We start from the raw sequence: 26,507 nt of genomic DNA, 5'->3' as shown, positions 1-26,507 counted from the left end.
AGGCAGGAGAGGATATTCCGCCCAAGAACAACCCTTCAGGGCCTCAGGGAACAAGACATCATACAGAGGTACCGGTTGAACTGGCAGGCCATCCAGCAGCTGCTGCGAAACATTGAACAGAAGTTGGCCCCCACTTTGGTGACACCCCGCACCATACCAACAGAAACAAAGCTGCTTGCCGTACTTCACCTGCTGGCAAGTGGCTCATTTCAAACAACTGGTGCCCTGGTTGGCGGAATACCACAACCATCATTCTCCGCATTTCTGCCAAAAGTACTGGATGCCATCATTCAACTGACACCCCGCCACATCTGCTTCTCTAACACACTGCAGAAGCAGCAGGAAACAAAACAGGGGTTCTATGCAATCAGTGGCTTCCCACACGCTCTTGGTGCAATGGACTGCACACATGTATGTCTTGTGCCACCTGCTGCAACTGAACACCTCTACCGCAACAGGAAGCACACACATTCAATCAACGTGCAGGCCATAGTCGATCACCAGGGATTGATCACCAACATCGTGGCTAAATATCCTGGGAGTGTACATGACTCCTTCATCTTCCGTCACTCTACCATCAACCAACACTTCCAGGATGGACGGTATGGCAATGGACTACTTTTGGTAAGTACGAAAACCTACTTATATATACACTGCACAGCAACCCTCTAGGACACACAACACATACACCACAACAGCAACATCTAGACAGGAACACACTGAGGTCCTGACATCACTAGCCATGTTTCTTAACTCACCATTGAACCTGTCACACATCGGAAATTACTGTACAGCCTAATGTGAAGACGTCAATGAGTGTGGTTGCCGAAATGTCACCTTGCAAATTGTAAGTCTCACAATGACCTTTACATTAATACATTGCCTAAGTCTAAAGGTATGGGATGTCCAGGGTACTTCCATATGAATGTGCTAACAACACTTATAAATTAAACTCTACATTGAACTATCTACCCACCCCAAGTGAAGACACAAGGACACCTGTATCACAAGTCACAATGTTAGGGAGGGCACACTGCACTGAAAATCACCAAACATACTGATGACAAACGGTTAGCAGACAAACACGTGCTCAGCCAAGGTAAAAACACAATGCAGATGGTATAGCCTACAAGTATAGGATGTCACATCAGTACACAAAAGAGTCACAGACAACACAAGACAACTACTGCCATGGACGGTCTTTTCAATAATGCAAGCTACATCAACATGATCCCTCTTTCAGCTGATAAGGGGTATGGCAGCCAGCCATGGCTAATGACACCATTTGGGAACCCGAGTACTGCTGCAGAGCGGGCATACAACGACGCCCATAAGAGGACACGCAGCATTGTCGAGCGGACCTTCGGGATCCTCAAGTCAAGGTTCTGCTGCCTAGACATCACTGGTGGTAGCCTACTATATTCCCCTGAGATGGTCTGTAGGATCATACTCACATGTGCAATATTGCACAACATTTGTGTCAAAAGGAACATTCCCCTCCTCGAACCAGACCCATACATGCCTGAAGACGAAGAAGAGGAGGATGCTGGCCTGCAACAGGAGGGGGAACAACCAAACACAGCTGCTGGAGTGCGTAGGCGCCAACAGATTGTAAATAATTTATTTTCATAATTATCACCATCACCACTTAATGCACTATTGTAAATAAACACTGATAACAAACACCACATTATGGTTTGGCCTATTCATTTCTGCCCACCTTTAGCTTGAAATATCAGAAGAAGAATGTCGTCTCATTGAGCAATAATGATATAACAATCAGGACACAGAAAAATACACTACAAATGTAATGGCCACCATACAATGGTCACATACACACACAATGTAAATGACAGACATCCTGTACAGTTCACCTTTGAAGGGCAGTAGCTGAGGACCACACATATGACACACATACATGTAGGAAACATGGATCATCGCAGTAGATAACACACAACTAAAAAAACATCACTCAACTAGGGGAAAACAGGCCTCATACATCAGCTAGTTCACATGCTTATGCTTCAGGAACAGGAATGTATTACCAGACTCTTGGCAACAGTAATTCCAACTACTTACTATCTTTGCAATGACTATCTGTCACTAGAGTTACACATAAGCAGAACATACACAGCACAAGTGCCACACATATGACAAGCATCCAGCACATCACATCCCATCTACATGTCAGCTCTTTTCTAAAAACCTTACACACCCATGCGGCTGGTCACCCCCCACCTGTCTGAAGAGGTCCCTGGAATGCTGATATGTGTACCCTGAGATTCCCTCATCTACATACACACACTCACAAGAGTCATCCAGTGTGCCACACCCTTTCCTATGCCTACCATTGTCATAGTACCATCTCACTGCATGGAACTCAGCTCATATAATACACTGGCTTGGAGTTTTTAAGGCCTGGTTTCACCTGTAGATTGAATCTCGTGTGAAAGGTACTGTAGGCTAATTTTCAGCAAATCTCATCTGACAGGACTAGTGAGACAATGATGGAGGCCACACCAGTGATCCCCTCCATGCACACCACCCAAATGTACATGCCCCGTCCCTGCTGATGCCTCCTACAGCATAGATATTGGCATTTGGGCAATTACATCATTAAGCATTGCTACTAATGTTGGCGTGTAACACTGTATATGGCTTCATGTGTCACCTTCAAAACAACACAGGACATACACAGTGTGACATGTCAACTGTCTACTGCTCCCTCTGACCAGTCCTAGTTAGAACACTGATTATGTAATTACTGAAAGAACTTGCCCCTGATTGACCCAGCATCCTGTCAGCCTGACTGGCATCTGTCCGTGGGTCACCCTAAAGATACCTGTGGTCCACCTATGGACCACACGTGCTGTCCAAAACCTCTTGTACCTCAGACACTAATTTGTCTTTAGCCTCATCAATGTATACTCAAATACATAGTATTGCATCATCTGACTGTTATTTGTATCAGATTTGTGACAGTGCCCTTGGATAGCTAAATCATGGCCCTTCCGTTGTCTGGCCATCATTAATGCCTAAACTACAAAGTGTGACAGTGGACCTGGACCATAGCGTTTGATGGTGTAAGTGGCCTCCATCCGAACCAGCAACCTCAGATAATGTCCATGAAAAGTCAACACATATGAGGACCCTGACAGTTCACACGCAGAGTTACATTGTTCAAATAATAAAGATGAGTCGTGTGTGCTGAATACCAGCCATTTACTTCTGCACAGAGGCTATGATGTTTCCTGATACATTACCATCCACAGAGGCCAACTGGAGTACAAATGTTGCAATGACACATGCCGGATCCAGACACCTGAGACATTCTCTCACTCAGCACACCAAGGTTGCCCAGTTGAAAGTCTCATTACACGTCTTCAGTGACAGGGTGGGACCATCCACGTGTAGGTGACCATGTCCTCAATGACTTTTCTCAAATTTTGCTACAAACGATACTCATTAGATACACGATTAGCTGCCACTAACTCATGAGTTGACCTGGACGTTACAGTGACAACATACACCTTGACAGTTGATACTGGATCAATATTGGACCACACACATGTACATGTACCATCCAATCAACAAAATGGTTGCAAGCAGCCGATCACAGTAGTGTCCCAGTTGTAACCTAGCGGAAGAATGAAACATGCCTCTAAACCAGGTAATGCATAAAGGGCCACATACGTCAACAACCTATGTGCTATCATGACATAAGGAACGTTGAGATATTTAAAAAAAATCAATGCAAAATTGTATGTCAGAATTCTCCAAAGAATCAATAGGGCAAACGTCAAATGGGCAAATGGGATTACAGATTAGCAAACAGTGAATCATACCCAATTTGCTTCCATGGGCCTGCTGCTGATGGTTTAGCATTACTGAATTTGGGAAACACTTGGATAAAGTTGCAAGTCTGGAAGAGCAAACCCTAGGGTGCTGGGGGCCGAAGTCCACCTCTGCTGCGCCCCAAATATACATTTTTTATGCACATGTGAAGGACACACATGCATAAGGCGCATGTGTGCCCTACATGTCAAAAGTGAAACACATTTTAGATAAATTAACTCGTAAATAGGACTTGGTTACCCCCCAAAAAAGTTTAGGCGACAATTGCACTACCGAATTGGCCTTTATTTAATTTTGAATAGCTTGATACATGTGGACACAATTTTGCTAAGGAATACATCCTGGTATCTCATTCATATTTTGAAATTAGCAATCAGCAATTACCTACATATGTGTACAATTATGAGTAATATCCATTCTGGCCAATCATTACTATTGCACTGTGAATACCTTCTATACATCCTATAAGGGACATTTGCTATAGCTAACCCCAAAGTTTATCACTTAGCACCGTTTGGTCATGACAAAATTCATTTCTCAATTTGACAAATGAAAGACATGTTTGTCATAATGCGTCATATTTCCATGCATACAGCTTGTGCGTCATAATTTTTTACGCACAGGAGTGCAGATAATGCAGAGTCAAAAATATATTTCATAAATAGATATCATAATATCCTCCATAACATGGCCTCTGGTTTTTTCCATTACGCGTCATATTTCCACGCATACAGCTTGTGCGTCATTATTTCTGACGCACATGAGTGCATACAATGCAGAGTCAAATATATTTTTCAGAAATAGATATCATATTTAGCTGCGGCTTAATTTTCAACTCTAGAACTGTAAAATATGGCTCAAACAAATATTATCTACCAATGATGATTTTTTTTTTGACTCTGCCTTATTTGCACTCCTGTGCGTAAAAAGATATGACGCACAAGCTGTATGCGTGAAAATATGACGCATAGTGGAAAAAAACGGTGGCCATTTTATGCAGGATGTGATGTAATAGGATATCCTGTTTACAGAATCTGTACAGTGGGTGTACTTTCATTTTCACTTTGCAGTCTCAGATTATTCTAGACTGTGTGGCTTTGTGCAAAGTGTTGTCCTGTGTATTAGTGCTTTTGTGTCCAGTGTGCCATCTCACTTGTGCTTTTGTCATCATTGTCTTGTTGTAGAATACTGTCTGAGTCTGTGTTGTCATAATTTGTCAAGTCCAGTGTTTTCTTTATTGTCTGTGGGAGTCTGTTGTGGGTACTGTAATATAGGGGATAGTTGGGCTCTTCTTCTTAAGTTTTCTTTGTATCTCCCCACTCTATCTTTCCCCATTTCCCCCTTTTCCATTTTCTACTACTTTTTCCCCTTTTTCAGTGCTGACATGTCTGGTAGGCCACGGCTTTCCAGGATGGGTGAGGAGGAATTGGGGGGGTTTATATGGCTTGTTTGCCATTTCCTCCCACTCATGCTGGAGGCTGGGGGTAGGGTGATACAGGGGTATCACACGGAGGCCCATAAAGTCCGGTGGGGGAAGGTGCGCCATCACTTGGTGCGTCTATATGGTAGCCAAAGGAATGACCATCAATTGAAGCACCGCTGGGCTGATCTGATCTCCAGGGAGCAAGATCTGCTGGACCACCTGGGAATCAGGATTGGTGGCCATGTTGGTGAGTACAGATCAATTAAATGTGCACAATTTAAAACTGTGTAGTGACATGTGATGATTGTTACCCAATCTGCCACATAAGTAGCTGACTGTGTGTAATGCTAAGGAAACATACTGGGTAATTGATGCACAATGTGAAGGATGACAAATGCTAGTAGTCAGGTAGCTCATGTTTTATACACAGACCGGTTGCCTGTAGCAGAATGTAATGTAGTGCTGCCTTTGTGTCAGACAAGCGACACATTAATGACGCAATTAGGACTCTACAGGTCACAATAGCCAATGAAAAATGGATGTTGAAACATCATACCTACATATGTAGACGCCATAGCTAGACTGACATTTGTAAACCCTACATGATGCTGAAAATGAGTGCTGCCTTCACGTCAATTGAAGTTAGCAATGTTGTCCACACATATGTCACATGTGTGTCTGGTTGGTGTGTAGGGAAAATGTTCTTGGAAGTGCCATGCCTTGTCGTGATAAATGTGCTCCTTCACATTTAATTGTTACATGCCTGATCTGAGCATGAACCATATCTGTTAAGGACTCAGGTGCCCTCAGCTAACATTTTAGACAGGTATTTATTGTCACTTGTGCCCAAATCAGAATAGGGATGGCAGTCCAAAGGTATGGACTAGGGTACAAACATCTATGTTTGGTGCCAATCACTATTGTTTGGACACATCAATGTATGAAACTGTAACAACATGAGGTATTGCCAAAGTACCTGGCCCTCTGTACCATGTACCTATCAGTCACATATGTGTCATGACCACATAGGCTGTTTGAGAGGTCAGGCAGTCCTCAAGTAACCAGCTTTTGGATGTCTCTCTTGGATGTACATGATGAGATGAATGCACACCTATATTGTTGGTGCATACTAATGGAGGTGCATCTTTGCCACCACATGACTGTCCGGGCCACTGCATGTGTGTAGTAGGGTGTGTAACTGTAGCAGGAGACTCATCCCATGTAAATGTTGCGCATGAATAATTCCATGCAGTATGAGCATGTGTGAAAGTGTTTCATTACTCATGTCATATTCTCACATTGTCTTTGTATTTGCAATTGTTCGTCAGTGCACGGATTCTGAGTATATTCTTCCTTCCATGCTTTACAGGTGGACCTGCACCGTACACAGTGGGAGAGGTGGCTCATTTTGAGGACCCCGACACCTACAGTGAGTGTTGCATGTGTGGTATTTTTAATGTTTGCTGGTGATGCATGATGGACTACTGTGTGTTCAACAGATTGCAAGGTTTGATGTGCTGCCCAATCATTAGTATTGTTCCATTATTGGGATTTCAGTTATCACTTCATTTTGAGTTGACCTATGCTTATCCATTTGTCAGATTGAGGGTCTGTACGCCATTCCTGTAGGGCCCGCTATGGGGAATGGGGTGAGTCATGTGGAATACACTAGTTAATGTAAGAGTTGCTCTGGGACTCGTCTCGGACTGAGTCTGCATTTCAGACTGACATTCTCCCAGATAGCTTCTGCAAATGGCTTGTCTGAAATCTGCTGCTTCCCTAATAAACGATGTACTGATTACACTGTAGGTTGGATCTTCTGGGGGCATGTACTTCCACAAGTTGTACTAGAAGTGTGTGGGACTATAGTGCAACGGCCTAGGTGTACATGCTATTCATGATCATGGGTGTTCTTGCTCCTCTGTGTCTGTAGAAAAATATGCCTCACTGGTAGTATGTGATGTTGGCCTAGGTCAGTACTTTTTGACATGTGTGGACCTTGGATAGGACAAGGTTTAGCTGACTCCGATTTGTTGATAGCCCTTCACTGGTGGTGTGTGTGTGGAGGCAAAAACATGTTGAGCTTTCTATACACTCCTGGGTGTGCATCGATTTTTGGATTGTTGGATGTTCTTCCCACCCCCCCTCAAAGTCAGCCATGTGTTTGGGAATAGGGTACCTAGGACTGTAGCAACCAGTATGTTACACATACTTGTGACCATTTGAAACTTTGTTTTGAACCTAGAGTACACACTCGGTTATGGCACATGAGTTCTATACTAGCAAATCCAATTACAAATTGCAGATATTGAGGGTTGTGATTGTTATCACATACACTGACATATGGAGTCCAGGCAATAGGCGGAGGAGGTGCAGCATTAATATAGGCTGCATTTGTAATTTTTATGATGAGAAGTTTAGGCTGATGTCACCCATCATGTAGATAATTGTATATGCTATGTGTGAGATGACCTTTGTATGCAGGCTTCCCATGTACTTCCTCTGAGACTTTCAATGATCTATATGGTGATATGAGCTGTTACAACTACAGTAAAAGTAATTTCCAACTGACCCATTGTGCTATTCCACACAATGCATTTCCTATGGTAAATAGTTGCCCTTTCTCATCACAGCTGCAAACATGAGTGCTGCACAGAGGCATGAATTTGAGAGGCGGGCCATGAGGTACCGACACATCCTGCAGGTGCAGTCGGGGTTCCGACGTGTGGCCCGAAAATACCAGGCGGATCGGGCCTCCAGAGCATGGTGGGCCTCACCACAGGGTGGCCCAACGTTGCCCACTACAGCCACCACCACCACAACGACCAGTTCTCCCCAAGTGGCCCCAGCAACGGCGGGGACAGTTGTCCCTGCCTCTGCAGCACGACCAGGACCCACCAATATAAGAGCTGCAGGACAGTCCAGTGGGCTACGCTCAACACCCACACAGAGCACCTCTGCCGGCACACAGACAGCAGCAGCACCTCCAATTGACCCTGCGGCATTCCAGGCTTTGGACCGCAAAATGGACAAGTTCATTAGGAAGGTGGACAAGCTGAGCCAGGATGTGGCCTACATAAAGAAGTGGGTCAGGTCCATCAGGCGGACCCTACGGAGGGCCAACCTCTAGGACTGATATGGTCTATTTAAATGTATCCCTCCCCTCCCTCCTCTTTCCTTTTTATCATGATTAGTGGGCTTGGGGGATTAGTGTTAGGTTAGTATAGGTTGTTAGCTTAGTTAGTGTTAGGGAGGATGGTGGGGGGTCCTTATTCTTTCTACTTTTCATTATTAAGTGTGTGGGTGGGTGGGTGGGGGTCAATGTTTGGGTTCCTGTCTGTTTAAAAAAAAACAAAAAAACAAAAAAATTATGATTGTTTAGAATAGTATAGTATGTGTGTAGGTTAGTATGTGATGTCCTGCATGTGTCCTGTCTCATAATGGTGGGTGGGGGTTGATGTTTAGATCGATTCGTTATATGTGTAGAGTAAGTTTAGCTTAGGTTAGTTAGGGACAGTTGTGGGTTAGGAGTAGTCAGGTTAGATTAGTGTAGGTATGACTTTTCCCTTAGTTGCCTCTGGTGTGATTACTTATGAATAAATATATAGTTAACCCTTTGCATTATGTGTTAACTGCTACTTGATCATGGCCTTGCCATCAGTGTAGTGATTGTTGTTCTATGACATTTGTGTCCTATGCTACAAACCAAAGAAAAAAGAGGTTTAAAATGGCAGCTACCCCTGGGCTAACTTGGTAAGTATCCACCATTTGATAGAACCACCATTTGGAGTTTACATGGATCACAAAGGATTTGTGTTGATGAGTATGTTTTCTACATCACAAAGTGTGCTTCCAGACTTGGTATTGTGGGGAATTTTTTAGGTCGGACTGCAGTGTGATGTTCAGGGACATCTTTGTAGATGAGGTGTTGTTAACACTCTTGTCTTCTTGTCTTCATTACTGACATAGATCATGTGTGCAAAAAATCAGCATGAGTACCTATTTGGAAGCTTACTCAGAAAGGTTGATTGATGCTGTGTTTAGTTGTGTTTGCTTAGATTAGACTGCATAATTCAATGTATGAGTATTGCATGGTGACCACATTTATCAGCCACCATTAGTTGACTTTGATTTCTATTGATGGAGCATTATTCTGTCCAACACAGCATGATTGTGTGTGGTTTCTCCTTTCATCAGTTATTCTCCTCAGGATGGGAAGGCTATGATGCAATCCTGGCCACTGCACAGATGTATCAGACTACATGATGTCAGGACAGTTGTATTGACAAGCTACATGGTTGTCACACAGGCACTTTTGAGTTATCTACTGCACAGTTGATGTGTCAAATTACACAGAGACATATTAGGTGTGCAAGTGCTATTTATTGATAGGTGCTGTAGTGCAATATGTACATTGTCCAGGTTTGCTGAGTCCGTTCTAGTGCAATCTTACATGGTGATCCTACAGAAGGGGTGAGGATGAGCTCCTGACATGCTGGGGTGATGTTACCGACAGTGCAGAGGGACAGGATTTGCCAATTAGTAGGAGAGAGACATTCACTGGCAATGCTGACAAGTTATTCAGTGGTTAGCAGAACAGTCATTGAGTATAGTTGTAGTGGGACTGGCAATTGACAAAACGTAGGACCTTGGACAAAGTAGGCCATGGTGCAGGGACTAGTGCTTCCGGGTACTCTTCCGTGTGAATGTGATCTGTTCCATGTCATCTTCTTCTGATGTGTGTGTTGCCTGCTTTGTCCTTGTTGTTGGTTGTGAAGGGGCAACACACACCTCAGTGTTAGAAGACGTGGAGTCAGACATCCCGTGGCTGCTCCCTGGAAGGTCTTAAGGGCAGTACTGCAGCAAGGAGGGCCTGCTGGTTTTTGAGAATAGCAGCTACATCACGATGGTAGGCAGCCAGGTCAGCCCTGAGGGAGTCATGATTGCATTCGTGCATGCAGTGGAAAGTTTGGGGTGCGAGGTGTTGTGGCAACTCCCTTCCTGCAGTGGTGAATTCCTTTACAGTTTCTTGTAGTCCTTGCAGTATGGATGTTAGGGCTTGCATAGCTGCTGCCTGATCTGCAGATAACATCATGCACGAGCGCACCCCCTCAAGGCTGGCTGCCATAGTTTGCATCCCCACCCGCACCTCCTTGGCCAGTTCCCACTGAACTCCAACTACAGTTCTTTCAAAGCTGGTGCCAGTGTCGTCAGAGTCCTCAGCTGTGTAGGAGCTGGCAGGTCTTGCAATTGGGGTGGTGGGTAGTTCTTCTGTGATTTGTAAAAGGTGATTTGTGGCAGCCTTCACGCATTGACTCAAGAGTGTGACATCTCAGGGAATGTCATGGTTAAACAGAGATGACCCCTTTCTCACATAAACTCCATGTTTCATTCAAATGTAGGCAATGAAGAAGATGCAGTAAAGTTTCAATAGGTTTGATTTAGCAAAACTGCAATCTGCGATAAGTTGCATGTGCTGCAATGATTAGGATAATGAACAATGCAAGAAACAGAATGGTAAAGACAAGAGTCATTAGTACAAAGACTCCCACCATCTTGCAATAACATGAATTGATATAAGGTATGAGAGATGTCTTAATACACTAGCATAATGAGCCTAACCTCTAACCTAAAAGAGAGCTAGGTATGTTAAACCTAATCTGACAATGCCATGTCCATGAGAAGAGGCCCCAACCCTTCTTACCTTGAAATGAGGTCTCTAGCTCAGACTACGTAGGGACACGAAGACTGAGTCAGCGTCAAGGTGAAGTGCAGCATTCGTAGCAGCAATGGCATCTGGTCGTAATCCCTCTGACTATCTGTGTAAGTGAGGAGTATTTATACAGATCTGCTTGGACCCCTGACCTAGGTCTGTTCCCAAACAATAGATAACAAGACATGCTTGGGTGGGTAATTTATATAAAGAATTCCCTCGAAAGCGTGAAGAGAGAAAGTACCTAATGTGAATACCTACAGTTTGATTATCTTTGTCGCTTGATATTGACGCCTTACCGCAGTGGCACTGATAACGCAAACCAAAACATGGGCCTAACTAAAAACAAGGCAGCCATCTTAAAAGATTTAATTAAATAAATGTGCTAAATCAAAGCAAGCTAAGTAGGGTAAAAGTCACTAGGTGACGGGGGCACGAGTCTGAAAGACAAAGGCTAAGTTAACTCCTGTATCCCATTAAAACAAACTAGGATTCACTACAGTAGAAGAAGGATGTGGAATGTTAATATTAGTTCCTTCAAAATCCTACAGTTTCCCTGATGTTGTTTGGACTGGAGTGGAAATAGTAATTGTAAGCTCTCTAGAGTCCAACGCTTTCCCTGCTGGTTTGGAGATTAGAGTAGGAAAAGTACATGTAACCCCCGTGGAGACCAACACTTTCCCTACTGTCGCTTTGACTGGAGTGGGAATAGTAAATTTAATCTCTCTGTAGTGCAACTCTTTCTCTACTGGGGCTCTGACAGGAGTTGGAATAATAAATCTAACCCCTCTGCAGTCCAAAATTGTTCCTACTGTTGCTTAGACTGGTGTGGGAATAGTAAATCTAACTTCTCTTCAGTCCAAAACTTTTGCTATTGTTACTCGGACTGGGCTGGGATTATTTAATCTAACATTAGAGTTTGCGATTATCAAGTAGCAAATTATTGTGATTTGCTACTTGGTAATGGCAAACACTAATGTACTAAAGTGTGTTTTACACTTTTTGTGATTCCTAGTGCGTAGCAAATAGACCTACCTCATGAATGTTAATGAGGTAAGCCTCAGTTTATGACCCATTCAGAATTGCAAAACTCACAGGGATGGTGACCCGCTGTGGTCAGCAGACCACGACATCTGTGATTGCTTTTAAATAAAGCATTTTTTTTTTTTTAGAAGTGCAGCCCATTTTCATTAAAGGACCAGTACCTATTCTTAACATTTATTTTTTCAACCATTCTCAAACGTTATTTGTGAGTAGGTTACCACCAAATTTGAATTTGTGGTAAAATGCGAATTGTTTACGACCACATTTCGGTCACAAAACATTTGTACATCCCTATGCAAACTGATATTAAGAAGGGATCCCCTAAACACACCCCTTCCAAATACTGACTCAGAAGCCCACATTGCAGTCTGGTAACATATGAAAATGCCTTTTTGCATTCTCAAAAGGACCGATTCTGTGAAAGAAGCTTTGGACATCTGGCTCTATATTCTTTTTTGTTTTGGACGATATTCCCTTCCACAATATTCTTGCCACAATATTTTTGTCACTCCTATTAAAAGTACAGGAACACAATGTTAAGGTAAACAATATTAAGAAAATCGATATTTGTGAATTTTGATATTTGTGTGTCTGATATTTTGTCACACAACCCATTAGGTATCTCTAGCAGAAACTGTGAAATTAATGAACATCATGCAGTTCGTCCAGAGTAGAGGCTTCCTGTGTAAATCTGGATTTTGACAAGAATTTGGTACTCAGGTGTGGTTTGAGTGCGCGGCTCACAAGGAATATTGAAGCGAGGTGTGCACTTGCCTTCAAACTTTTGTCAGGTTACCTGGTTGATATATAGCTTTGGAATAATCACAAGAAAAATTTAGGCAAAACATGCACTTGATTTCCAACTTTTTATGGTTTACCAGCATCATCTAACAATCACAAGAGAATAATATACAAATACATAAGTGTAGAAAAAGGGTGAAACTTTGCAAACAGCTAAAACAATAATGTAGATTTTCATAGTAACTTACGACGGAAAGTCTTAATTTTAGGAAAGACACAGAGAAGAGTATTATGCTGTCTCAGCTTGCTTTATTAAATATCAGCAGTCAAGAAACTAAAAAACTGCAAACCCCATGAGGCCAATGATCGTAGGCCAATGAGAACAAAGAAAACTGAAGTATTATGGGCCAATCAGTAACAAAGCACAGGATATTATACCTAACTTTGACTGCAAACAGACCTCTTTTCTTGTGCAAGGAGTTAAAATGAAGTAGAAAACATTGTAAAAATTGAACACACAATAGCAAGAGTTAACGTAAAAGCAAAACTGTCCTGAAGAAAGTCCATCGAAAAATATCCTTAAAGTAGATCGGAGACCATAAAAGAACTGGAGCAGAAAGGAGTCATCATCTTGGTGACAGGCATAGATGAGTCAGTCTAGGGAAGCAGGACCTTTTCATGTGGATGTAGAAGCTGTTGTAGAATGTAGAAGAGACTGTTAGGGCAGCAAAGAAACACAGAATTAATACAGTGTTGCGGAGTGATAATGCTCGCCTCTGTGTCTTTATTAAAATTAAGACTTTCTGTCATAAATTACTAGGAAAATCAACATTTTATGGCAAGACTGGAGGCTCATATTATGCTCGTTCAAAGCCTATTAACCACTACAGAAGATGCAGCTACAACAGGTTTGCAATAAAAGGTTCTGAAGCTCGTGTCATTAGACCAGTCAGCAGATCTCAGAATGTCCTCTAATTGAGAACCTGCTCAGAAGGGTTTGTAGGCCATATCTCCCTGAGAGCAGTGGGCTCCGAAAATGGAGGTATCAATATCAGTTAGGGTTATAATCCACCAAACCCAATGGGAGAGGGTAGTGGAAGATAGCGGTTTGTGAGGTTTCCGGAAGGAAATGAGAAGTTGAGTATGAGAGGTTGTTCTGAGGTGTTTTTTTTTTTGTTCATACACTTTAAGACAATTCTCAACACAAAGGCTTGGCTGAGTAGGAAAATAAGGATAAAACACACAGGTTAAACTGGTTTTGGTACGTCTGTTAATATGATTAGAATCCTGTGGGAGTGAAAAAACGTGAGGAAATGTCTAAAGTTTTAACATTAGATAAACGTTCAATTAAAACTAAACACAATAACATTGTCAGCTTGCTTTTAAGATAATTATTTTCTGGCTAAAAAATAAACAGTTTGAAAACCATGTTAGCGTCCCATACTTCACTGTATTTTGGGTTAGAAAATGTTACTCCCTTCAATAGACAGATGAGCGGATGTTCTCTAATTGCCTTTCAGTCGATAAACTTGTGATTGTTGTAAATTGCAGAGCAATAAAGGTTTCTAGTACGATATATCTTACCTGCACCCGCTTGGGATGCGAGGAAGTTAGCTATGAAGGAGATATCTGTTGAAAAGGGATTGACAGATTTTCCCACGCACCAGCTAGCCCAAGGGGACAAGGCTGATTTATAGCCCTGGGTAGTCCCTGGGGCGAAAGATTTGTTGATATAGTTAGAAGCTTCTACTGAAATTCCTGGAGTCTGTGTCCCTCTGGACCTAGGAGGAGGTCCTGGAAAGAGGGAAGGAGCAGGGGAAAGTTTTCGCCTATTCCAGTAAAGGAGGATACCATACCTGAGGATTGCTAGGATGGGATGACTAGAACCACTGAAGTCTTTTGGTGACGAGTGTGAGCCAGGACCCTGTTGATCATCATAAATGGGAGGAAGGAATAACTGGGACCAGTCTTAAAGGAAAACACCTGTAGCTAAAGCTAAGGGATCTGGATGCCAACTGAACAACTGGGGAGCTGGAAACTGAGGTGGGGCGCAAAGAGGTCTTTTTCGAAAGGGCCCCGTTTATAAAGCAGTATATCGAAGACTGAAGGATGAAGTCTCCAGTCGCTGTAATCGTGAAGGTGATGAGAGTGCCAATCTGCAACAGAATTGAGATTGCCTGATAAGTATTATGCTCAAACTGACAGTTTGTGAATGAGACAAAACTCCCAGAAGCTTTTCGCTAGTTCTGCCAGAGGTTTTGATTTGGTACCACCCAGATGATTTATGTAGCAGACTGCTGAAAAGTTGTCCATCTTAAGTAGAATGGAACACTGAATACTGTTTTTTGCTAAACGTTTTATCTCAAAGGAGTCTGAAAGCATCTCTAAACAATTGTTGTGCAATGAGGACTCCTGTGGAGACCAAGTTCCTCCAGTCGATATTTGACCTCACCTGGCACCCCAACTTATCAGGCTTGCAGCATATTCTAATCCAAGACCTGAGGCCAAAGCAAAGATAGTTTTGCTGTTCCAGGCATCGAAATAGTCTAGCCATCATTGAAGTTCTAATCTGGACTTCTGATCTAGAGGAATGAAGTCTGAATAAGCAAGACCTTTGCAGAGATGGCGAATTTTGAACCTCTGGAGAACCCGATAATTAACAAGTCCCAGGAAAGTGGCCAGAATCAATGAGGACATCAGCACGACAATTCTTCCAAGAGATCTGAGGGAAACTTTGGAGAGTTTAGAGTGTGAAGGATTTCTGATTTTACAGCACAAACTTTGGCTTGGGGTAAATAAAGAGTTGCATCTATGGAGTTTATGAGGAAACTGAGAACTTCTATTTGTTGAACAGGAATCAGAACTGGTTTGTCTTTGTTTAAAAAGAAAACGAGTTCTGAAAAGGAGACAGCAAGTAAAGTGAATCGGAGAGTGAAGGGTTTGCAGAATTTGACACATCAGTAGAATGTCATCTAGATATCTGAGCAACATTATATCTTGGAATCTGACAAAGGAAACACCTGGTTTCATGAGTTTGGTAAAACACCAAGGTCCAGAAGATAGGCCAAAAGTAAGGGTAGAAAACTATTACAGTTTCCCCTGACATTGGAATTGGAGAAACTTCCTGTGATTGTGATGGATAGGAATGGTAAGATAGGCATCTTGAAGATCCAAATTAACCATTCAGTAGAATTGAAGGAGAGCATCTCGAAGATAAAGAATGGTTTCCATTTTGAAATGGTGATAAACGACAAACTGACTGAGATGTTCGCGGTTTTTGACAGGTCTGATTTTTTGTTTTTCTTCTGTACCAAAAAAGGTGTGCTTAAGAAACCTAAAGGATGTGGAGAAGTGATTTGAAGTGATCTTAACTGCTCGTTTTTGTAACACGGTCGAAATTTCTTGGGAAATGAGAAGAAGACATCTTGGCTGAGTATTTGGGAGGAAGAGGAGGAGCATCATAGTAAAGAGTTTTGTAAAGATCTATGGAGTAGCCTTGGACGGTGTCTAGAACCCAAGGATCGGAGATGATAGTCTTCCATTTGGTTTGAAAAAAAACGTTAAGTGACCCCCTACAGAAATTAGGCTAGGAGGTAGACTTACTTGCTGAATTTGAAGCTCTGGCTTTTCTCTGGTTGCGACCTTGGAAGCCTATTGAGCGTTGAGGATAGAATTGTGGTTGGAAATATTGATTGTTTGTCAAATAGGAAGCTTTGTCCCTATGGCTTCTGAGAAATCTGCCGATAAAAGTGGTTCCTGCCTCTACCGACCCTGGCAAAAACCCAGTTGGAAACATTTTGTGGCGCGATTGTTGGACTTTCTCAAGGGAAGAGAAAGCCATAATTGTTCAGCTCTTTAATGAAAGATTAATCAAATAAAATGCCATCTGCTTTGAGGCCGGGATACATAGAAGCAAGATTTGCCAGTTTGGGATCTAATTTTAATAAAAGACCCTTATGACATGCATGGGTAATAGCATAATTAGCATTTCCCAGAAGACAGAAAGTACTCTGGAGCCACAGGGAAAGTTCTTCGACATTCATTTCCACTTTGTCCAAGCTGGCTATCTCTGTATTATTGAAAATGCGAGTCAAAGGACCAATAATATCCAATAGTTGGTCTTTGACGAGTGGACCAGGCTTTGTCCACCCCTTTTAGAGGATCATTGCCAAACTTGGAGAAAAAAGTCAACATGTTTAAATCAGAGGAGGTGTTAGAAGTGATATGGAAAGGTAAGGACCGTCTGGGGCATTCTGATCTCAATTTTGTTTTTGTCAGTTTATCCAGAGGGAGATGGACCTTGGCAGGGAATAGTTCCCCCGCATGATCTGAAGGGGGCCACTCCGTAGAATTAGGGTGATGAATGAGCTTAGGATCGAACATGGGGTAACAATCAGTGCCTAAAGTTAGTTTGGGGATCTTGGAGAGAAAAGGAAATTTTTGATATTTTCACTTTGGGCCTAGGCCAAAAGTCAGAATCATCTCCGGCATCTGGGTCCATATCCTCCATATCATCACTGGTATCTTGGATAGTAGAAATAACAATTTTGTCAGAACTGTCCTCTGTATTTTTTGTTTTGGTGTTCTGCTTAACACAAAAAATAGAAGAAAAATTCTCCTCCTTAGCAGGAGGCCTTGGAGGTACATCATCCTCAACCACATGTAAGGAATCCACACCAGTCACAAGCGCAGAAATCTTTTTAGAATTACACTTTAACAATTGAGCTGATGTGAGGGCCTCCATAGCCTTTTTTAACTTTAGTCATGGAAGCTGAAACAGCTTGTGCCACTGACGATTTAATAAAATCATTCACATTTTTTTTTTAATTCCTCTTCATGATAATTATTTTCCTCAAAAGGGAACAAATTATTTGAATCTATGTCAAAATGTTATGTAGAATTATTAAAATATGAGAAAAGTTCAACATTGACAATTTAGAATATGCAATCCGGAAGAAATGGTAGCAAAGGGCTAATTGTTAGGAGGATGCCAAATGAAACTTCCCCATGGGAGGAGACACCGTGATAAAGAGTTCAAGTTGGGGCGGCTAAAAGTAGTAGGCCGCGCCATTGAGTTGTATCCTAATAAGTGAGAGTTTGTTATGAACCTCCCTGAAGGAGGAGACACAACCAAGTGATACCCAGAGCAAGGTGGACCAGGAGTGAAGGATGCACCCCCAAGGTGTGTCCTCATCTGTGCAGGTTTGATGGAGCCAACGACTGCCGAGAAGGCAAGCATGTTGGCCTCAGGAGGGAAGAGAGCAAAGCAGAGCATGCTGAGCCGAAGGCTGAGGAAAATATTGTGGTGCAGCACTGGCGGTAGCGGACGCGACCATAAGAGCCGGGAGAACGACAGAGACGGGGTGCGAGCATGTGATGAGGAGAAAAAACAAGTATTACAAAGCTAATAAAGAATAAGCATTATATAATGGTAGTACGTGTGAAAAATACATAAGTAACAGTATGTATCAAGATAATTGGATGAGTAAATGAAAGTATGCTCATCTTTACTGCAAGCAGCAAGTAAAGAGATCTGCTTGCGGTCATGTTAGGTATAATAGTCTGTGTCTTGTTACTGATTGGTCCATAATACTCTGGTTTTCTTTGTTTCCTTTGGCCTATGTTCCTTGGACTTATAGGATTTGTAGTTTTTTCGTGTTTCTTGACTGTTGCTATTTAGTAAAGCAAGTTAAGAGACAGCATAATATGCACCTCCGGTCTTGCCATAAAATCAGTAATTATGCAAGACTACAGTTGAGTAATAGAAGCCTTGCACAGCCAGAGTGAATCCCATGGACATGGATCTCAGACCAAATGGGGTAGATTTGTACTCAAAATGTTCGGTCCAGTCATGCACCTGAGAACTCCCATGAGAATCTCAGATCTCAGTATTAAAATAGCCATCTTTCAGATGTATGACACAAAGGGAAGGGAAGTCAGGATGTACTGCACATGCACATAGTGAAGAAATTAAAACACAGAGTGGTACAAAGATCCCTCATGATCTTTGTATTGATCTCTTCTCTGGAAGAGCGAGCGATACTAAGGGAATTTTATTCTGTAATATGCATTTACTGTCTGGTTTCTTCATTACCACGGGACAAAATGCCGCTGATGCCTCATAAGCCGTTCAGTATAGAATGCTGGTTGTCTAGTCCTGCTGTACACTTCACCACAGCAACCTTAAACACATTCTCCAGGAACATAAAGGAGGACCACAGATTTTTTTATAGAAGGCTCAGATGTGTGAGGCCCAAGAGGCTATGAAATCAGCGTGTAAGCGTTTTGAAGAATAATATCTTAACAGAATACTTCTCTTCCCATCCTTTCTTACATCTTTCACTGGAACATGGTCCTTGTCTGACTGACAAATTGGAAATCTCAGGCCCCTTTTGAGACTTTAAAAGGAACCAGAGAAAGAAAATATCAAAGCTTCATCAATTATTACACCACTCAGAAGTGAAGAACAGGAAGGTGAAAGCAGTAGGGGCGGCAGGTGGTGGACAATAAAGACAACATCTACTGTACTGGAGGTGACTTCAGATTGGAGGGCAATGCCTGGTGCTGGCATAATGGCAGACTTTGGACCTTTAACATTCTCTTCCCAAAGACCATAAAGCTGTTTATCTGCCTAACTTTCAGGAAAGTTTATCTTCTTTAGTAATTAAAATGCCATTTCCACGATTTTGAACATACCGCTAGAAGGCAGACACCGGCCATGTGAATAGAAGTCTATTAGAGAGGAAGGTATAACTGGGGGTAGACATGGAAGGGCTGGGATGTGACATTGTGGCAAGCTGAGGGTTACCCAAAAGGCCAGTGAAGTGTCTGGTCCTCAGAGGTTAACCGTGAGAGAATGCTGGTTGATCATTCTGGCCTCGGGTGGTATGGGCACTGGCAGAGAAAACCTTAGAAAAGGTATTCTCCACGATGAAGTTGTACTGAGACCCATTGCCATGGCGATGGAACCGTTTAGCCAGTCCTCCCCTGATAGATCGACCTTGGTCTCAAAGGCTGCGCGTGCCTGCACTTCAAACTCTATACATATGAGTACCTATAATACAAATATATTCCTATATGCACTTGAAGGAAACTCATTGCCTTATTTATGACACAGGTCCATGGGATAACACCAGGGCCACTGGAATTATGCAGTTGTGGGGCAGTGGCAATTTTCACTTATGGGTTTGCCACATTTACTGCATAATCCATCTTCTGCTGCACAATCTGGAGATTTTAATTTAAAAAATATGTTTCCAGTCAAACAGTTCAAAAGTTCATAAAAATGCAACAACGTGTTGCAGCGCAGTAGAGGGCCCTCTGAAAGGGATGGCCACATTTCTGTTGCTTATTGCTATATTTACGTGTTTTACTATTATTAATAAGGTGCAACCTATGCCCAGACATTGTTATCAAGTGTAAAAATCGCAAAATAATGAAGTTATACTATCATTAAATGTGCCGCACTAGGCAGCATAATTTGCCTTTTCTTGTCGCATAATTTAGTCAACCCTCTCGCATAATTTGGCCCTGTCCTGCAACATCATGCTTGTGGCCCTGGATAACATCCCTTCTTTGTATAATTCAGCTTCTGTTTGTTGTTTTGCTACGAAAATAAAAGAGAGGCGTTGTGCCAAAATCGTGTGCAGGCAAGGAAACGTGGAATACAACATAGGTATACAACAAAATAAAATTAAACCTTTCGTTCAAGCGCAATTTAAGAAATCTGCATTGCGTCTTGGAAATATGGCGCTTACAGACTGCCACGGCTTCGGTCTACCTCAGGCAGGTCACTGGTAAAGAAACAATGATGCGTGACTTACTCTGAAGCAATCCTACTGGCCTTGACTTTAACACGCACTGGCCGAGAGCAAGTGCACCGATTTCCCTTCTGGCCATCCTACCTCGCACCTGTTCCAGACCTCATCTCTAAACTTCTGAAAACTGAGTGAAATTCTCCATTCAAAGCAACTGCGAAGCTCTGAAAAAAGACTTCCCTGGAGCACTTTTAATTGTGGAACTCGAGTTCCGTGCTTATCTCAGGCTAGCGATATCTGAGGGCTGACAAAGTAATTAGCAGAATTGACTGCAGTCCAGTCGTGCATCGGCAGAGAGGAAATGTTGGAGTACTGCATATTGCTCAATAAACGGAAATATATTTCGCATCAATCTGCTTTCGCTGGCTTTTTCTCCACGCCCGGTATGTCAATACCAGTGCATCCCTTCTTCACCTTTATACGTGCCTTCCTGCGCCACGCGCCAGTGACGTCATCATGGAAAGGGACCTCGCGGCCTAAAAGCCTCAATCAATGATTTAATCATTCCACTTATCAGTGAGAAAAACATGGGCAAGTAAGGTTTAACGGCTCCCCCTTTTTTAAATGATTATGCATGGCTGAATTGTCTTTTAATTTTAATCCACTGTCTTGGTTTAAAATAAAAAATGTGTCCAGTTATTGTTATTGCTCGCAAGAGATCTATTTTGAAATGTTTCAGCTGTGGTTTGGTCCCTTAGAGCATCGTATCACCCAGGAGGGAATCCACAATCTCACAGAAAAATGGCAAGAACAGTTTTTTTTTTCTAACTGGGTTTCTCGTGGACGAAAATGTATGAATTTCTTAAGGTTACTTGACCAGTGTTTCTGCGCCATAATCTAGAAGAGTGCTCGTCTGGTAAAACGTGTCACACAATAGTGCTTCGAAGAGCGAGGTGGAAGCAGAACAGCTGCGATGCGTAGGGAGGAAGGTAGCTTCTTTTTTTGTATTATTATTGTCACCCCACCACTTTTCCCCGACATCGACTGCTACTGGTACAAATCCACTTAAAAGCAGTCCACTTTAGTGCAATAGCTAGTGGGCCAGAACCCACCGCTCCTTGCCCTCATCCCTGCAACAGTGAGGTGAATCCCACCTCCTGGAGGCGAAACATCAGGAGGGCTGAAAATGCGAACCCTGTCTTGTCTAGACTAGCAGCTCGGCATCATCTTGTTGTTCCCAGCCTCAACACGGACAGGGAAGTCAGGAGTGGGGGTCTCTGCTGGGCTCCAGCCTCCAGCCAGGCCTTTACATGCTCCGTATCTACCTTTTTTGGAGTGAGACAGAGATCCTCAGAGGCAACAGAAGAAGTGGGAGGCCGATTAGAAAAGGTTGCTAGCCCGTTGACATTTTTATGTAGGACGTACCTTATTGCCTCATGCTCACGTTATGTCTTCAGGACTGGATGGCAGGAAGACTAGTTATTACTGTTGGCTGAGTTTGGTGCCTCTGTATACCATGGGTAAAACGTACATCCAAGAAAAGTCATCTTTGGTCTCCTCCAAATCTTTCTTCCCTGAAAAGATTCAACCGGCTTAGAGGAGATAACTAAGAAAGTGTTTGAAAAATTAATATTGACAGCTTTTTTTTTTTTTTAAAGAAAAAAATAGATGTTGCATCAAGTAAGAAATCGAGAAATGATGATGCATACTATTCTGATGTATCTGGATCAAGAAACTGTGATGATGGGTTATCTGATGCTGAACAGAAGGGTACATATAATAGATAGCGTATGCAGCTGAAGGTTATTTTAGTGGTAGAATGTCGATGGCGCTTAATATCAAAATCATGAAATTATGTGTACCATTGTATCATAGGTTGAATATTGATATTATTAATTATACTGTTGCTCTTTTTTTTAATAAAGAATGTGGAATTTTTAAATATCCATTACTTTTTATTATTATTTTTTCCAAACTAATACTTTCATCAGTGCTGCTTAGTTTGGAGTTGGAATTGTAAATCTGGCTAGGCAAAGTCCCTTATTTTGTTGAGTGTGGAAGTAGAAATAGCAAATCTGAGCCCCTTCTTTTCCTTATGCTTTCCCCAGTTTGGAGTAGGAATAGTAAACCTATTGAAAATAAATGCTTTTTAAGTATATGAAATCTACATTTTCAAAGTATTACAACTCTTGAATTTTTATTTAGACACATTTCATATTTGTAAATTATATTATTGATTCTCTTACATTATGTTTTGTTTTCAAATTTTTGTTAATTCTGATGTTAATTTTAAAACTCAATATTATTGTAAACTATACTTTTGTATCCAATATTTTTTAACTTTAGATGACTTTGTAGGACAATATTTTGGATTCAATATTTTTGTTACCTATAACTATAAGTTTTACATAATCTTGGTAGGCAATGTTTTGACCTCAGTAATTTGGTAGATTGATATTTTGCGGTCAATATTAAAGACTAAAATCTTTGCTGGACATTCTTTCACATGTGAGAGTAAGTATGCGTTTCCAGTACCTGAAACTCCTCGTACATTTAAGGAGACTCTGCCTTGAAGACAGTTTATTCAGGGTTGCATCCTGCACTTCAGGCTAGTACGTCTGTGGCTTATACCTCACAGTCTTTCATTTCAGAATTCAAGTGTTTATTTAAAGCTTCTTTATTTTAAGATGGGACATAATGTTCAAAACAGTTAGAGAGCAATGAGCAACAGATAATGTTTTTGTCTAATATATGATTTGATGTAGTTAGAGATGCTGCCTTGACTAGTAAAGTGTTAATGGTAGCCTGTCGCCACTTGTTGCTAAAGAACTGGAATGTGGGTGAAGTTCAGAGATCTGCAGTTCTTTGTATTACTTTTGAAGGTAGTCATCTATTTGGCCCACAGCTAGATGTTATCTTTAAAAAGTATTTCAACTTTTGAATTTTTAATAAACACATTACATATTTTAAAATTATATTATTGATTAATTTACTTTATTTTTTGTTTTCAAAACTTTGTTATTTCTGATGTTAATTTTAAAACTCAATATTATTGTAAGCTATACTTTTGTAGGGGGCGTGGCCAAGATGGCGATTGGAGTGGGCACCTAAAAATCAGCTCTGCTTCTGGCCCAACAATTATCCTCTCATAAGTGCCTCATCCGAACCCCCTGTCAGTTGTCATTGAGGAACCTCGGTGTCCACGCTGACTGGTCGTCTTCTGACAGTATTCGCCCTTTGGTGCGTCAGCGGTGATTGGTGGAGAGCGGTTGCTGGCTGATCTTGGTGCATGGCGGCTCCTTCCCGCTGTGAGCTGCACTGTAGGGCTCACCACTACCCCCCTGAGGGGTGCCCCGTGAACGAGGATTCCTGCAATGATATTCCCGAAGGTATGTGCTGCAAATTGCGGACTTCAGCCCAGACCTTAGCTTGGGAGGACTGTGGTGCTGGCACCTACTGCTAGCTGCTGAGTGCCACAGTGGCTTGAAATAGGGCCTTCCTGGAGGCCGAGGCGAGGGGGCAGTTCTGCACTGTGGAGCACAGTCAGGGGGAGTGGCACCTGCAAGGGTAGCTGCCACCTCCTGCAGCACTAAATGGGGCCTAGAGCAGCACCACGGACCGCATCCTGTGCAGCACACTGTTCCTTTAACCTAAAGTAAAAGCAGTATTTCATGCGATGCGCCCTGTGAGGCAATTGCAGGCTGCTGAGCTTCATTCGATGAAGGAGCTGTGAACTCTCCCCAACAGGGGGTGGCTACCCATTATAATCTCACACTGATATTGAATGTCAGCCTGGTCTACCTCTGCTGGACACCTAGTGGCAACCTCGTGTTCGTGGTCTGTCCCCTTGAAGCTTCGTGCTGCAGCCCCAAAGTGAGACTTGAATAAGGACTACCCCGGCAACATTGCAAATCACACTGTTAACCATTATCGGGGCGCTTCCTTGCCTCAGATCAACGTGGATTGCCTAAGCTAATGAGTCGATAAGTACACCAAGTGCACTGACTTGTATATATATATATATATATATATATACACAATCCAGCAAGCAGTTTGCCAATAGCTGCACTACGAGGGGAAGGGAGGGCCCCTGACTACCAGACATGGCCATCCCCTGCAGAGACAAGGCATTGAGACATCCTTGCTCTTGGGGTCACAGTTACTGTGATCATTTGGATCCGGTGCGCTGCTTCCTGGAGCCTCTAGCGCAACAGTCTTTCCACCATGGGCCTTGATCTGTAGAGGTGAATCCCATTCTTCCTGAGTGTCATAAACCGGGGACAACCACAAAGACTGTGATACCTGGTCTCAGGTCCGGGGGTCCGACTCTTCTGGGCCTCTTGAAGCTAGCCACACCCACCAGACCTTACAGTGGTGAAACCCAAAACCACAAATCTCTCCCTGCCCTCGGACGGGACTTTACCTAAATCATCCACAGTCACTGAGGATGGGGCAGTTACTCTTCAACAGATGAACACCACACTTCAAACTCATCCTATCAAGTCTGAGAAGATTCTGCAAGCTATACTGGACACTAAAACTACCCTGGATACCAAAATCAACACTGTCTTGGCAGACAGAGTGGGCGGCACTGAGTCTTCCCAGCAACTATACAACCAACGGGCTGGAATCTACAGACTCAGATGTCGCAACTTCGTACTGAAGTCTCCTTGCTTCACCTTAAGGAAGAAGACACAGAGGGACAATCGAGACAGAACAATGTCCGCTTCCTAGGGTTTCCAGAACCTGCAGAAGACCCTAACCCTGAACACTCCCTCGAGCAATGATTGAAGAACACAGTGTTGGCAAACCAAGTGCCAACCTTTTTCTTGATAAAACGGGCACATGGGATCCTGGGCAGGCTGCCACCACCTGGCACTCCGTCTCAACCATTAATAGCCCGTCTCCTCAACTATCAAGATCGCAACCTGATCCTTCAATGCTTCCGGACCAAAGGCCCATGGTTATTCAAAAACGCCACCATCATAGCCTATTCCGATTACACAATGGAAAGTGCAACACAAAAGAAACTCATATGTCAAGGTTAAGCAACATCTCCGTGAGCACAATATCAGATATGCGCTGCTATTTCCAGCACAACTCAGGGTAATGGATAAGGAGAAGATCCACATCTTCTCAATTCCGGAGGATGTATGGATGTGGCTGCATGACAAAGGCTTAGCACGATCAACTCAATAGGAGCTCATGTCCGAGGGGTGGTTAAGCCCCTGACCTTGACGCAAGAGGAAAACTGGAGCCGGATATGCCCAACAAAGGCCCAAGCAGTGGAGGGCCAAGCAAAGGCTCTACTTGAAGCAACCAAACACACATCAAATTCATACACTGCCTTTCGTATAGATCGCACTTCGGACACTGATTCGTCCATGGGACATTCCAGTGAAACAACCATTAACTCCTCTAAGGCGCCGGATGTTACTCCACGCACAGCAGATGACCTTTAACTCTGTCTCACCTTCTGGGGCTGCCAGACACCTTATTGCAGCTGACTTTCCTCCATGGAGGAGGCGAGGAGCTGTGCTTGGCACAGGAGCCAGTGCATAGCCATGACACGACAAGCAGAGGCCATTGCAAGACTAATACTCCTGAGTAGTCCTCCCTGCAGGACCAAGACTCCAATTGAGACTTGACAATCCCATCCTGAGGTCCTGACGCTACTCTGTGAATGCACATAGACCATTGATTTCTGGAGATCAGGTACAGTGGGTAAGACTATTCTTGGAATGGGCCAGACTGGCCAAGTGTACCTTACTTGAACACTCACACCCACAATCTGGCTCTCCAAATGGACAAATTTTATCCCTCCAATGGTATTGGTTACTACTGTGATCACATGGGGGTCAGTGGCTATGGGTCTATTGGCCATCAGCTGGGGGGATTTTTGTTATTAAGGTTTTTTATGTTCTTTTTTGGATTCCGTTACAATGAGGGGATTGCAGGGAAGAGAAAATGGGGG

The sequence above is a fragment of the Pleurodeles waltl genome, chromosome 6, assembly GCF_031143425.1.
Source record: "Pleurodeles waltl isolate 20211129_DDA chromosome 6, aPleWal1.hap1.20221129, whole genome shotgun sequence".
NCBI classification, from domain to species: Eukaryota; Metazoa; Chordata; class Amphibia; order Caudata; family Salamandridae; genus Pleurodeles; species Pleurodeles waltl.
This window is presented reverse-complemented; position numbering follows the sequence as displayed.